This window comes from Lathyrus oleraceus, chromosome 1 (genome assembly GCF_024323335.1).
Source record: "Lathyrus oleraceus cultivar Zhongwan6 chromosome 1, CAAS_Psat_ZW6_1.0, whole genome shotgun sequence".
In the NCBI taxonomy this organism is placed as follows: Eukaryota; Viridiplantae; Streptophyta; class Magnoliopsida; order Fabales; family Fabaceae; genus Lathyrus; species Lathyrus oleraceus.
In genome coordinates this window covers 415,290,715-415,306,579 of record NC_066579.1, presented here as the reverse complement: position 1 = coordinate 415,306,579, position 15,865 = coordinate 415,290,715, and the positions used below count along the sequence as shown (strand labels likewise).

Sequence of the window (15,865 nt, the reverse complement as noted above, 5' to 3'; positions counted from 1 at the left end):
TGTTAAAATAATTATTAAAAAAATTAACCAAAATAACACAGAAGCCACAATGATGCATACTCCTAAAACTTACATGCATGTGTCACAATCATTGACTATATATAAAGGCATGTGTCATAAACAATAAACAATAGCGCCTTAGGCTAAGTATTAAGTGCATTAAGGGGATTTTTTTTTTGTCTAAAACGTAATTAGTTTGATATTTTTCTATTTCTTTTATAGGAAAATATGGTTAAATTAGAAAAAACTATAAAAATATGAGAGATTAAACCTTTTCAATTTAAAATAAAGAATAATCATGAAGATCAAGGAAAATAAGAATTAATATATTATAGAGAAAATGGATGGTGGTTACACGGTTAATCAATAACAATCATATATTCCATAAAATCAGTCCGTAAATTATAAATTATTTATATAATTTGATATTCTAAAATATTTTGATTAGATATATATATATATATATGTAATATTTTTTATCTTAATAGTGCACTATCATTAAATTCTATATTATAATTAAACCTAAAATTAAATTGAATTTAATACAAAAGTAGAAAAATCAATTAATAAAATAGAGACTATTTATTTCATTATCAAACGCGGAAATTTGAAGTGTTGTGTATGGTATGTCTGGTTTATAATGAGTTGATTATGCAGCTTTACGCGTGGCTGTATTCGCCAATCACATCGTTAAAAACAAAAGATAATGGTTGATATGTGTGTGGGGGTGCACATGCTAGGAGGAGAGTTATGAATTAATTAAGATTAGGTACTGTACTACGGATTTAAAAGTTACTTGTACGTGCAATACATTATTAAAAAGCTGTGATAAAAAATTGCAGTGCCATCATCAGACAAAAGTAAATTTGAATCAGAATGAATGAACATTGAAATACTTCAAAATAATACTAGTATTACTAACTTGATAAAATATGTACTTAAATTTGAATATTTTATACTACCCAAAAAATACTGTATATTTTTTAGGTAAAATATGCTATACCTAGTATAGTATGGAATCATATGTATTATAGCGCTGACCCTATGAAAAACGTCAATGACAAGTTCAATAACATCACCGTCTTCTTAGGCTGCCATAACATAGACATTAGTTGAGTGTGAACTCAAGAGGTTGACGTTGACACATACCATTGCCTACTATTGGTCATTACTGGTGTTCTAATCAACAATTAATTATTCTTTCCAAATTTTATTTATAAAATAAATTTATTTTTTAAGTTATCTATAAACCATGTTTATGTAGATTAAATAAAATGAAAGAAATTATAAGATATTGAAGGGGCAAAGACCTAACTTGTTAAAGCACTTCAAAAAAGTAGTAAATAATTTAAATAGATTACAACTATAATATTAGTGGTTAAAATAAAAACATACACAAACTGACATTACCCAATGAATCAGCATAGAAAGATGAAATTAGATAGTAAAAAAATATTTTGTGTGGGTCTTCATAATTTTGATTGATGGCGAATGAACATATGCCAACACGAAATAATTAAAGTACCATCAACTCCCTGCGAGAAATCACAACAAGCATATAAACTCTTTCAGGTTAAACAAATCTAAATCGAAGTGACACACTCACGCATCACGTGTACAATCCACAAACTCATCTAGAGGCGCGAAACCAACCTACAAAAATGTGAAACATAAAGTGACCACCACCAAGCTCAGATTTTGAAAACTGCGAATAAAACCGGCCGACAACACGATGACAAGATCATTAACCAATAACTCACTGACAAACTCCAGCAAGCAATAACGACCATTTATGGTGAAACGGGACAATACTCCGAAATCGAAAAGAAAATTTTACCTCATACATCTACTGTCATACCTATGCCCCTATATTTTGTTTAAAATGCAAATTTTACCCTTGTTTATTTTTAACCAATTTACCATTTCACTTTTAATCATTCATTTGAGACTTCCAAAAATTGCACCCCTTCAGACTCGCACCGGAACACATTGAAAAAGACTTTCGGTATGTATTTTTTTCTTTACCGGAATACTTTGTTAAAGACATCCGATTTATTGTAAAACATGTTCTGAAACACTATCTAGAAGACTTCCGATTTAGTGTAAAAAATGTACCGTTCCAGAATACTTAGCAAATGTTTAACCTTATTGAGGACACAAACTATATGTATTAAAGTAGAAAAAGAAATGACTCGGAAGTTGTGAGAGAGAGATTTTGGGATCATCCAGATTCAGTTAAGTTGTTGAATATTCTTATTGTGTTAGTTATGGACAACACCCACAAGACAAACAAATATAAACAACCTTTGTTTGAAATTGTTGGCATGACATCAACAAAGTTGACTTTTGCTGTCGCATTTGCGTATATTAAGTATGAGCAGACAAAGAATTTTTGTTGGGTGTCAGATAAGCTTAAACAATTGTTTATGAAGAAATATTTATGTCCACAAGTGATTTTGACAGATAGAGATCTTGCTTTGATGAAAGCAATTGAAATTGTGTTTCCTAGGTCGATTAGTTTGCTATTTAGATTTTACATTAACAAAAATGTTGGTGCAAAATGCAAGAAATATGTGGTGAATGACATGCAAAAGACAATTGACACATTATGGATGGAAGTTGTTTGGGCTAGTTATGAGGTTGAGTATGATCAACGATTGCAACAACTTGAGCAGGTATGTGTTGATTTTAGTGGATTTATTGATTATGTGAAAGACACATGGTTGACTCCACATAGACAGAGATTTGTTGGAGCATGGATTAATCGTGTGTTATATTTGGGTAACACGATGACTAATCTTTATGTTTTTTTAACATTTTTTACTATGTATTTTTTTAATATGTGTTATTTTTAATATTTTCAATATGTATTATTTTTAGGGTTTATTTAGCTCATTGGAAGTTAAAGTAGATGTTGGGGAACAATATAGGTGACATGGTCAAATGTTGGAAAGCTATGAATAACAACTTGAGTTTACAACTGGGAAACATTAAAGCTTCTTTTCAAAAAAAAAATTACGAAGTTGAGCATGCACATATAAGTCCATTTTATGGTAATCTACGTGGTTCAGTGTCTCGAGCTGATTTGAGACGTATTGCTGAAGAGTTATTGAGAGTTGATTATGTTGGAACTAACAGGAAAATATGTGGTTGTACTCTTAGAACATATTGGATGTCTCGTATGCCCAACAACAACGTCTTGGATGTTAGGATTTGTAGGATGTCTACAACATTGACAATTACTTACGCCTATATTACCATGAATATGTAATAAAAATAGGAATATTATATTATGTCATTCTGTTTTAATTTCATATGCCTCATGATCACATAATTGATAAGAAATTAAACATAAGTATAAAAGTTAATACATATGCAAAAGCATAAACATAAATCAACGTGAACGAAAAATATGCAAAGCTTCAAATAAATCAGCAAACTACGGGTCATCCTCGTCATCATTAAATTGTTTGAGATAATGATGAATCAATGTATAAATACAAGCCCAATTAGGATCAGATGGTCATACTTCGTAAACAAGATCTGACACCTTTCTTGGCACATCACGATGGAGCGGGACTAAATGAGGATGTGAAACACGATAATACCACTCCAGGTACCCATCATCTGTATCGGATGGAGTAGTGGCCAATGCTATCAGACGGATTACAACAACAACACTCTAATGGCAACCAATCCACTCAACATCAATATCATCAACCATCATATAATCAGGAGGTGGGGGTGGAACATGAAGAAGAAGGACGATCTAAAACGCAACGGAATTTAAAATTTGTCCTTTAATGATCCTTACGAATGGGCATGATCAGTGATAGAATCGTTACCTCTTGTGGCGATTGTAACCTTTTATGCAGATCTACGGAGCGATCACGAACGTTGAACAATGACAACGCCTCTACTCAGTCCACACGAACGAATTCCGTCAATCTCAGTGCTAGCTGCTACGAATGAAGGTTTTGAGTGAGAGAGAGAAACGAAATTGCAATTGCACTAATGCTTATGCACAAGGGTTCTATTTATAGAACCACTTGTGTGGGCTATAAGCTAAAAAGCCCACTTAAGTGTATGTGGCCCATATCTTATAATATGCCAAAATCACTTAAGCGCGTGGTACCTTACCATATTTTGTATTCTGTTTAAGTACACCGTACCTTACGATGTTCTACAATTCACTTAAGGACACCGTACATTACGGTATTCCTTAGTTATTCTATCTCTCATCAATTCGTCCTTTTGTGTGTGACCCTGTAGGTTTTTCGCGACATTGGTAATTATATTAAATCACGTATTTAACATAATAAACAGTGAGCGGTATCTAGCAACACATCACTGCTACCCAAGACACGAAAATGTCATGTGATCCGACAAATCCTTCTGTGATAATACTTATGTGTACAATTACCCTTTTGCCCTTATGTCTATATTAAACACAAGGCATAGACCGTGTCATCCTTGTCCAGTTCAATATTGGGGCCATAGACATTTATCTTGTTACACAGGATGGGCAAATTCCGTATAGGTCACTCATGTCCCTTAGCATGCTTCATGGAGTACCCATCAACTGTCTTTATGGTCATCCAATTACGGACAACGTTTGATCGGCAATAAGGCACTCGACTCTACATCTAGGGTCCATAGTGGTTTCAGGTCGAAGGGTGGTATACACCATTATCACCATGAGAATAACTTATGACAGTTTGCATAACATTCTATATAGTATTCTCATAGCGGGTCAATCCATTATAAATATTACTCTTAATATTCATACCTATGTTTAAGACTTGATAACTCCTTATCCATGATCCATGAGATGTGATCATCAGTCTATATACATAATAGTCTTAATGCTTTAATGTTATCCCACTTCATAATATAGCTCGACTACGGATACTTCAAGAATAGTGTCCTTATGTTTAATGTGATCTCATGATTAAGTCACACTTGATACATTAAACGGATTATCTATTCTAGGGACTTTATTAAACAAACATAATAAATAAAAAGCCTTTTATTATTAATAAATAATTCAATACAAGTACTAAAAGTATTGGCCTCTAGGGCTTACACCAACAATCTCCCACTAGCACTAGAGCCAATCAGGCATACCCCTAATGCCCATAGATCTTGTATGACCGTCATGTTTCTGCTGCGCAAGAGGCTTTGTCAGTGGGTCAACAATATTCTTAAGTGTAGGTACTCTGCATATTTTCACATCTCTCTATCTATTATCTCTCGAATGAGGTGATAACGCCTAAGTATGTGTTTGGATCATTGGTGAGATCTAGGCTCCTTGGCTTATACGATAGCACCATTGTTATCACAATAGAGACCAATAGGATCCACAATGCTAGGAACTATGCCAAGTTCACTAATGAACTTTTTGATCCAAACAGCTTCCTTTGCTGCACTTGAGGCAGCAATATACTCGGCCTCGGTTGTAGAATCAACAATTGTATCTTGCTTTGAACTTTTCCAGCTCACAGCGCCACCGTTTAAGCAAAACACATAACCAGATTGTGATCTAAAGTCATCCTTATCTGTCTGGAAGCTAACATCGGTGTATCCAATTACAGCCAACCCTTCCTGACCTCCATATATTAAGAATGAGTCATTAGTCCTTCTCAAATACTTAAGGATATTCTTGACAGCTACCCAATGAGCATCACCAAGATCAGATTGGTACCTACTCGTTGCACTTAAAGCATACGAGACATCTGGTCGAGTACATAACATGGCATACATGATAGATCCTATTGCAGATGCATATGGAATCTTATTCATGCGATCCCTTTCTTCCTTAGTTGAAGGGGATTGTGTTTTTGATAGACACGTGCCATGTTGCATAGGTATGAATCCTTTCTTGGAATCATGCATATTAAAGCGTCTCAACACTTTGTCTATGTACGTACTCTGACTTAGGCCAAGCAGTTTTTGTGATCTATCTCTATAGATTCTGATTCCTAATATATAGGCTGCTTCACCTAGGTCCTTCATAGAAAAGCATTTCCCCAACCAAGACTTTACTTGTTGCAGGGTAGGGACATCGTTTCCAATGAGTAATATGTCATCTACATATGATACCAGGAAAACGATCATGCTCCCACTAACCTTCTTGTAGACACAAGGCTCATCTTTGTTCTTGATGAATCCATATTGTTTTACCGTTTCATCAAAACGAAGATTCCAACTTCTGGAAGCTTGCTTCAATCCATAAAATGATCTTTGTAACTTACATATCTTTTGGGCTTCTTCTGGTATGTCAAATTCTTCAGGCTGTGTCATGTACACATCCTCAAGAAGATTCCCATTAAGGAAAGCAGTTTTGATATCCATCTGCCATATTTCATAATCATGATATGCAGCGATAGCAAGTAAAATCCGAACAGATTTAAGCATTGCAATTGGTGAAAAGGTTTCATCATAGTCAACCCCATGAATTTGTTTATATCCTTTTGCAACCAGTCTTGCCTTATAGGTATGTACCTTACCATCCATGTCAGTCTTCTTTTTGAAGACCCACTTGCATCCTATAGGGTTAACTCCTACAGGAGGCTCTACCAAGGTCCAAACTTGGTTTGTGTACATGGAATCCATTTCAAATTTCATGGCTTCTAGCCACTTCTCATACTCGGGACCAATTATGGCCTCTTGGTAGGTCACATGCTCATCTTGATCCATGAGTAATACATCAACTTGATCAGTTATGAGATATCCATATCTCTCAGGTATGTGACGTATCCTGCTTGACCTACGTTGGTCTTGTTCTACTTGAGCAAGTTGCTCTTCCACAACTACTTGTGTTTCCTGCTCTAATTCCTCCATAGGTGTATCAATGCTTTGTGATTCTTAAATTTCTTCAAGCTCTACTTTCCTCCCACTGATTCCTTTGGAAATAAAATCCTTTTCTAGGAAAACTCCAGTTCGAGCGACAAACACTTTTCCCTCGGAAGGATTGTAGAAGTAATACCCTCTTGTTTCTTTAGGATACCCCACAAATAAGCATTTGTCAGATTTGGGCTCAAGCTTAGTTGAAATTTGTAGTTTTACATAAACTTCGCAACCCCAAATCTTCATGTAAGACATATGTGGTTTCTTACCACTCCATATCTCATATGGTGTCTTCTCAACCTTTTTGGATGGAACACGGTTAAGTGTGTAAGCTGTTGTCAATAGTGCATGTCCCCAAAAGGAGTTTGGAAGATCGGCGTGACTCATCATGGATCGGACCATGTCTAGCAGGGTTCTATTTCTTCTCTTAGATACACCATTCCATTAGGGTGTTCCAGGAGGAGTAAGTTGAGATAGGATCCCACACTCTTTCAGATGGTCATCAAACTCTAGGCTTAAATACTCACCACCTCGATCTGATCGAAGAGTTTTAATATTCTTACCTAGTTGGTTTTGTACTTAATTCTTGAATTCCTTGAACTTTTCAAAGGACTCTGATTTGTGTTTCATTAAATACACATAACCATATCTACTGAAATCATCAGTAAATGTGATGAAGTACTAAAAACCTCCTCTGGCTGGTATGTTCAGTGGTCCACATACATCAGTATGTATGAGGGCCAAAAGATCATTAGCTCTTTCACCTTTTCCTGTGAATGGAGACTTTGTCATCTTTCCAATTAAACAAGATCTGCATGTCTCATATGATTCATAATCAAAAGAGTCCAACAGTCCATCTTTATGGAGTTTGGAAATGTGTTTCTCATTTATGTGGCCTAATCGACAATGCCAAAGGTAAGTTGGATTTAACTCATTAGGTTTCATCCTTTTAGTATTAATGTTATAAATAGGCATTTCAAGATCAAGGACATATAGTCCATTGTTCATTTGTGCAGTAGCATAGAATATATCATTCAAATAAATTGAGCAACAATTGTTCTTTATTATAAATGAAAAACCAAACTTGTCCAAACAAGAAACGGAAATAATATTCCTGCTAATTGCAGGTACATAATAACAGTTCTCTAACTGAATTATTAAACCACTAGGTAAAGTCAATACATAAGTTCCTACGGCTAAAGCAGCAACCTTTGCTCCATTGCCAACTCGTAGGTCGACTTCAGCTTTTGCCAAATCTCTACTCCTTTTTAGTCCCTGCACATTGGTACAAATGTGAGAACCGCATCCAGTATCTAATACCCATGATGCAGAAGTAGATAAATTAATTTCAATAACAAAAATACCTGAAGTTGAAGTATATACTCCATTCTTCTTATCTTCCAGGTACTTTGGGCAGTTTCTCTTCCAGTGTCCGGTCTTACCGCAATGGAAGCAGGTGCCTTCTTTTGCTATGCCTCCACTAGGCTTCAAAACAACAACAATGGGTTTGGGTTTGGCAACTTCCTTGCCTTTCCCTTTATCACCCTGCTTGGTGGGCCTTTTGTTCTGTCTCTTTCCATTTCCGATCATCAGAATGGACTTCCCTTTTGACTTCAGATTCTGCTCATCAGTTCTTAACATGGCTAGCAGTTCAGGAAGAGATTTGTCCATATCATTCATATTGAAATTTAGAACAAATTGACTGAATCTATCTGGCAACGATTGCAAGATCAAATCAGTCGCAAGTTCCTTTCCGAGGGGAAAACCCAACCTCTCAAGGTTTTCCACATACCCAATCATCTTGAGCACACGGGGACCTACAGGGGCTCCCTCAGCTAACTTTCCTTGAAAAGGGGCTTTTGAAACTTCAAACCTTTCATGCCTTGCTTGCTCTTGATAGAGCATTTTCAGGTGTTCGATCATATCGAACGCTGCCATGTTCTCATGTTGCTTTTGTAACTCTGAGTTCATGGTAGCTAGCATGAGACAAGCAGTTTCATTGGCATCATCAACACGCTTCTTATAAGCATCTCTTTCTGCCTTAGGTGCAGAACTAGGAGGTTTCTCTTCAGGAACAGGTTTCTCCAAGACATATAACTTTCTATCATGTTTGAGGATAATCCTCAGATTTCGGTGCGAATCTAGAAAATTTGTCCCAGACAAGTTTTCCTTGTCAAGGATTGATTGCAAAATGTTGTTAGAGGTGTTTGTTGTCATGGTAATCTACATGAAAATAATGAAAATATAAGTATCAATAACATATTTAATTAGGCCTTTAATTAAATATGCTCCCACTATTTTACTCAAAACAAATGACCCTCACCATTTGATTCGGAAAATCCCGTTGGAAGATTTTCTAGTGGGTTGAGATCCATATTTTACTTTGTTTTAAGTCCGCGTAGGCGGATTACACAAAACTAGGTTATTTAGGTAGGAACTCCTTCCAATTGTTTCTAATACAACTCTCGAATATTTTAGTTGGGTGAATAACTCCTTATTCTAATCCATTGATCAAACTAAAATTTACGTATTTTCGACTCCGATTTCGCATGCATTCTAGTTATTTTATTATCATTTTGTTGTGTTATTACTGTGTTTTCCTTTGTTTTCAGGTTTTTACCTTAATAGGAGCCCCGGTCGAGAAAAGGAGCGAAAAAGAGCCAAAAACCCTAAAAATCAGCATTTTGCTCTTATGGCCTACCCAATGGCGGGCGCCACAGTCCAAGCCATGACGTGTCCAATTCAAACTTCCATCAACTCCCACGTTTTCCCACCACTTCCACTAAGGCGCCCCACTTTGTGCTTGTGGCGGGCGCCACAAGAGGAAAACGGTTTCCTCTATTTCCAAGTTGAAGGGCATCCAAGTAAATTCCACCTTTTTTATTTGCCTATAAATAGAAACGTGAATTCAGTTTTACAATCACCCAAACTTAGAGCAGACAAAGATCCGAACGTTGGAACAAGGCGAAATCAGAAGCAACTTTGTTTCACTTAGGCATATATTCAGTTTTATAAAGTGGTAACCGCTTCGCATTGGAGTGTTACCACAATTGTGTAATTGAGTCTGTGATAGAGTCTGTATTCGAGTTTGGAGCACTTTGGAAGGAAGTTAATCCTGCCGCCATTTTCTTTTCCGTATTGCAATTTACTCAACCCTCCGATTGGAGCAGGTTTTTATTACTCGCCTTTACTTTATTTATTTCCCGCACTCGCCTTTATTTTATTTATTTCCCGCACTCGCTTTTATTTTATTTATTTCCCGCACTCGCTTTTATTTTATTTATTTCCCGCACTCGCCTTTACTTTATTTATTTCCCGCACTCGCTTTTATTTTATTTATTTCCTCGCACTCGCTTTAAATTATTTACTTTCCGCACTCGCACTATTTTATTTATTTCCTCGCACTCGCTTTAAATTATTTACTTTCCGCACTCGCACTACTTTTATTTATTTTAATGCACTTTTACTTTACCATGTCTAGCTAAATTTATAAGACTAGAATGTAAGGATCGTAATTAAACCAGTAATCCGTACAATTGTTCGTAGAAACACTTAAGGGCTATTTTAACTTTCAAATTAAGTTTTCCCGCACTTCAATTCCGTTGGGTAAGATCGAAAGTCGTCCAACGTCTTTTTAAACTTAATCGTTTTTAACTATTTCAAAAACAGCGAAAGCGCTTTGTCTAGTTCATTAGGAGTTTTTAACATCAAGAAGAAAAGAGATTTTGAAACTATTTTCGGACGCGTTTATAAGTTTAGAGTCTGGTTCGTGAGAACCTCTTTTGGTTAAGAAATCCAGGTTATAATACTTTTCAACTTAGTCAAGATACTATATTTCTTAAAAATAGGTTTACTACTCTAACGCAATGCGCGCCTTTTTATAAGTGACAATAAGAGGGTTCGATTAGGGAGTACAACTCGGTTCTGAATACGCGAAAGCGACAGTTCCTGTTAAATAAGTTCTTTTCAAAGTAGGAAACATTGCCCATAAGTAGTTCTATTAGCAAGTACTTGGATTATCATTTAATTATGTGAATTACATTCGACCCTGTCTTTATTAATTAAATTTATTTTAAAACATTACTTTTCAATTGCACACTACAAAAACACCTATTTTAATTGCCTTTGATAAACACCATAACAATAGATAACGATAGATTGACACTTGGTCTATGTGGTTCGATAATCTTTTATATTACTCTGACGCGTTCGTACACTTGCGAACATCAAGATTTACAACGCATCAAGTTTTTGGCGCCGTTGTCGGGGACCAATTTCGTCAAATTTCATTTTCCTGTTGTTATATCGTTTAGACTTAGGTTATTTCCCGCCGGTCGATGCGAAGAACTCGCAGCACCGGAAGTTTAAGTTTAGTAAACCCTCTGGCGGAACCTGAACATTACGCTCGCGCACGTTTATTCTTTCATAGAATTAAGAGAGCTATGGCCGAAGATCAAAACCAAAGACCTCTTAAGGACTTCGCTCAACCATCTAATGAAGAACCTAGTTCTAGTATAGTAAACCCAATCATACCAGCCAATAATTTTGAACTTAAACAATCCCTGTTGCAACTAGTGCAACAAAGACAATTCGCGGGTCTCGCTACCGAGAACCCAAACCAACATTTAAAAATATTTCTTCAATTAGCAGATACTTTTAAAACCAATGGAGCTTCTCCTGAGGCAATACGTTTAAGATTATTTCCTTTCTCCCTCAGAGATAAAGCTCTATCATGGTTAGATTCCCTTCCACCCAATTCCATTACGACTTGGGATAACCTTAGAAGAGTTTTTCTTGCTAGATATTTTCCCCCGAATAAGACCGCCGTTCTTCGAAACCATATAACTAAATTTACCCAAAACCATGGAGAATCGTTGTTCGAAGCTTGGGAGAGATATAAAGAGTTGTTACGAGCATGCCCACATCATGACTTAGAAAATTGGTTAATCATTCAAACCTTCTATAATGGACTTCATTATAACACAAAGATGACCATCGACGCTGCCGCAGGCGGCGCTCTGATGAACAAACCTTACCCTGAAGCTAGTGCCCTCATCGAAGACATGGTTCAAAACCATCAATCATGGGGAGTCGAACGAGCGACAGTTGAGAAGAAGGAAGCCCAAGGAGGAGTGCATGAACTAAGCTCTATAGACATGATGCAAGCTAAAATGGACGCATTAGCCCTTAAGGTCGAGCATATGTGCATAAACCCGAATACTGTAGCCGCAGTTTCGTCGGATTGTGAGATATGTGGAACCCAAGGACACCAATCCGCAGAATGCAGTCTATTGAACGAAACCCACTCCGAGCAAGTAAACTACACCCAAGGGAACCCGTATTCGAATACCTATAACCCTGGATGGAGGAATCACCCTAACTTCTCCTATAAAAACAATAACCCTATTCAAAATAATGCACCTCCGAGACCTAGTTATCAAGCCCCTATATCAAATCAACCTATGCAACCTGTACCACCAAAGCCGAGCCTTGAGAAAATTATGGAAAATTTTATCACCGCTCAAACCCAACAAAACAAGGAGTTCATGAACCAAAACATTCATGTTAACGAATTGATTACTCAGTTAGGAACCAGGGTTGACCAAATAGTTACTCATACCAAGATGCTTGAAACCCAAATCTCTCAGGTAGCTTTAAACCAAGCCCCTCAGACTACACCTGGAGGACAATTCTCTGGACAACCTCAACAAAATCCGAGAGGACAAGCCAATGCCATTACCCTACGAAGTGGGAACGCTTATGATGAGCCACCAAACCCAAGATTAAGTGAACCCGAAACTTCTAAGGAATGTATCAAACCCCCGGACGAAGTAAAGGAACCAGAGGAATCTGAAAACCAGGAAGGTATAGATAAAGGAGAAGAACCTAAAGATAAAATTTACGTACCACCCCCGCCATATAAACCACCTATACCATATCCGCAAAGACTCAAACAAACCCAGACCAATAAACAGTATCAAAAATTTATTAAAGTTATAGAAAAACTTCATGTAGAAATCCCTTTCACAGAAGCCATCACCAAAATACCTTCTTATGCAAAGTTTCTGAAAGACATCCTTACCAACAAACGTAGACTTGACGATCCGAAGCCTTTGGAATGTAATGCAATTTCTGAGGACAAATTAGCAAAGAAAGATAAAGATCCTGGAAATTTCTCCATTCCTTGCCTTTTGGGTAATCATGTCATCGAAAAAGCTTTTCTAGACTTAGGAGCTAGTGTGAGCTTAATGCCTCTAGCAGTTTGTGAGAGATTAAATTTAAGAGAATTACAACCCACTAAGATGTCACTTCAGTTAGCCGATAGATCTGTCAAATATCCGATAGGCATTTTGGAAGATGTTCTTGTTAGGATAGGTCAGTTATTTATCCCTACTGATTTTGTCGTCATGGACATCAAAGAAGATAATGATATACCAATTCTTCTAGGTAGACCATTCTTATCAACTGCAGGAGCCATAATAGATGTCAAGAAAGGAAAGTTGACATTTGAGGTAGGCGACGAGAAAATAGAATTTATACTTTCGAAATTTCTTATGGCACCTGTGATGGGAGACACATGTTATGCCTTAGATATCATTGATGAATGTGTTAGAGAATTAGAACAAAAATAAATTATAAAAACAATCAAGTTACCATCAACCCCCATAAAGGAAGATGATGACTTTAAAGAACCTTACATCGATGATAACCTTTACGAATGTTTATCCCTTACTCCAGATCCTATGCCATGCTCTAAGAGACCAACCTTAGAACTTAAGGAACTGCCTAAGAACCTGAGATATGAGTTCCTCGATGAAAAGATGAACCGTCCAGTTATAGTCAGTGCTACCTTGAGCTAAGAGGAAACGAACCAACTTTTAGACGTTTTACGAAGATATCCCTCAGCCTTAGGATATAATATCTCTGACCTGAAAGGTATAAGCCCATCCGTATGCATGCATCGGATCTCACTTGAAGAAGATTCAAAACCCTCTAGGGAGCATCAGAGAAGAATAAACCCTATAATGAGTGATGTTGTTAAGAAGGAAGTTCTTAAGTTGCTTGAGGCAGGTATAATCTACCAGATCTCGGATAGAAAGTGGGTGAGCCCTGTGCATGTAGTACCTAAAAAGGGAGGCATCACAGTCGTGCAAAATGATAAAGGCGAACATGTAGCAAAACATTTAGAAGGAGGATGGCGGATGTGTATAGATTATAGAAAATTAAATAAAGCAACTAGGAAGGATCATTTCCCTTTACCATTTATAGACCAGATGTTGGAGCGTCTAGCCAGACACTCTTACTTCTGCTATCTAGATGGATACTCTGGATTCTTCCAAATACCTATTCACCCCGAAGATCAAGAAAAAACTACCCTTACATGCCCCTATGGAACTTTTGCCTACAGACGAATGCCTTTCGGCCTCTGTAACGCCCCAACTACTTTCCAACGCTGCATGATGTCAATCTTTGCAGATTACCTAGATGGTATCATGGAAGTGTTTATGGATGATTTCTCGGTTTGCAGATTCGATTTCCACAATTGTCTTGCTAACCTTGAGAAAATCTTGAAGAGATGCGTGGAGGTGAACCTCGTGCTAAATTGGGAAAAATGTCATTTCATGGTGACCGAAGGAATAGTTTTAGGACATATAGTTTCTGAAAAAGGTATAGAGGTAGATAAAGCTAAAATAGAAGTTATAGAAAACCTAAAACCACCAAAAACAATCAGAGAAGTCCGAAGCTTTCTTGGACACGCTGGATTCTACCGACGCTTTATTAAGGACTTCTCCAAAATAACAAAACCGTTAACCAGACCTTTAATGAAAGATGCTAAATTCATTTTCGACGAAAAATGTAATGACGCATTTAATCTTTTAAAGCAAGCATTAATCTCTGCACCCATTATGAAACCTCCCGATTGGTCGGAACCTTTTGAGATAATGTGCGATGCTAGTGATTATGCAGTTGGAGCCATTCTAGGACAAAGAAAAGATAAAAAGTTACGTGCCATTTATTATTCCATAGAACCCTAGATGCTGCCCAACTTAATTATGCAACAACCGAAAAATAATTACTCGATGTAGTTTTTGCTATAGACAAATTTAGATCTTATCTAGTAGGAGCAAAAATTATTATTTACACCGATCATGCTGCCATTCGTTACCTATTAAGTAAAAAATATGCCAAGCCCAGGTTACTCCGATGGATTCTATTACTACAAGAGTTTGATTTAGATATAAGAGATAAAAAAGGCACTGAGAATGTAGTAGCCGATCACCTTTCTAGGCTAGAACATCTAAAACCTGAACTAGTACCCATAAACGATGATTTCGCCTATGATAGACTGATCGCTAAAGTAGAAACCATTGAAGACAATAACCTAGATCCTTATGAGCATTCCCAAAATTCCTTAGCAATAAATAACGTACCCTGGTATGCAGATTTCGTTAATTACCTAGCTGCTGATATAGTACCCCCTGATCTTGACTACTACCGCAAGAAGAAATTCTTCCACGATGTGAGAAACTTCTATTGGGACGAACCGCTCCTTTTCAAAAGGGGTAAAGATGGCATCTTTCGCCGTTGCGTCCCAGAAGAAGAAGTAAATAATATTATCGAGCATTGTCATTCTGCACCTTATGGTGGACATGCGAACACCTCTAAGACATACGCCAAGATTCTTCAAGCTGGCCTATTCTGGCCTACCATGTGGCGCGATGTCTATGCTTACATTGTCAAATGCGACAGATGCCAACGCACTGGAAACATTTCAAGACGTGATGAAATGCCTCTAAGAAACATTCAAGAAGTAGAACTCTTCGACGTATGGGGTATAGATTTCATGGGACCTTTTCCACCATCCTTAGGAAATAGGTATATCTTAGTAGCTGTAGACTACGTGTCTAAGTGGATTGAAGCTATAGCTGCACCCACAAACGACACTAGGGTAGTAATCAAACTATTTAAAAACTATATATTCCCTAGATTTGGAACACCACGTTTAGTCATAAGC

General features: G+C 36.9%; 1 non-coding gene across 1 annotated transcript; it reads right to left on the bottom strand.

The window, feature by feature from the left end:
* Positions 1-11,675: 11,675 nt before the first annotated feature.
* LOC127116225 (small nucleolar RNA R71) lies at positions 11,676-11,782 on the bottom strand. The gene has a single exon (XR_007801196.1). It is a non-coding gene; the product is annotated as a small nucleolar RNA R71 (small nucleolar RNA).
* Positions 11,783-15,865: the final 4,083 nt, after the last annotated feature.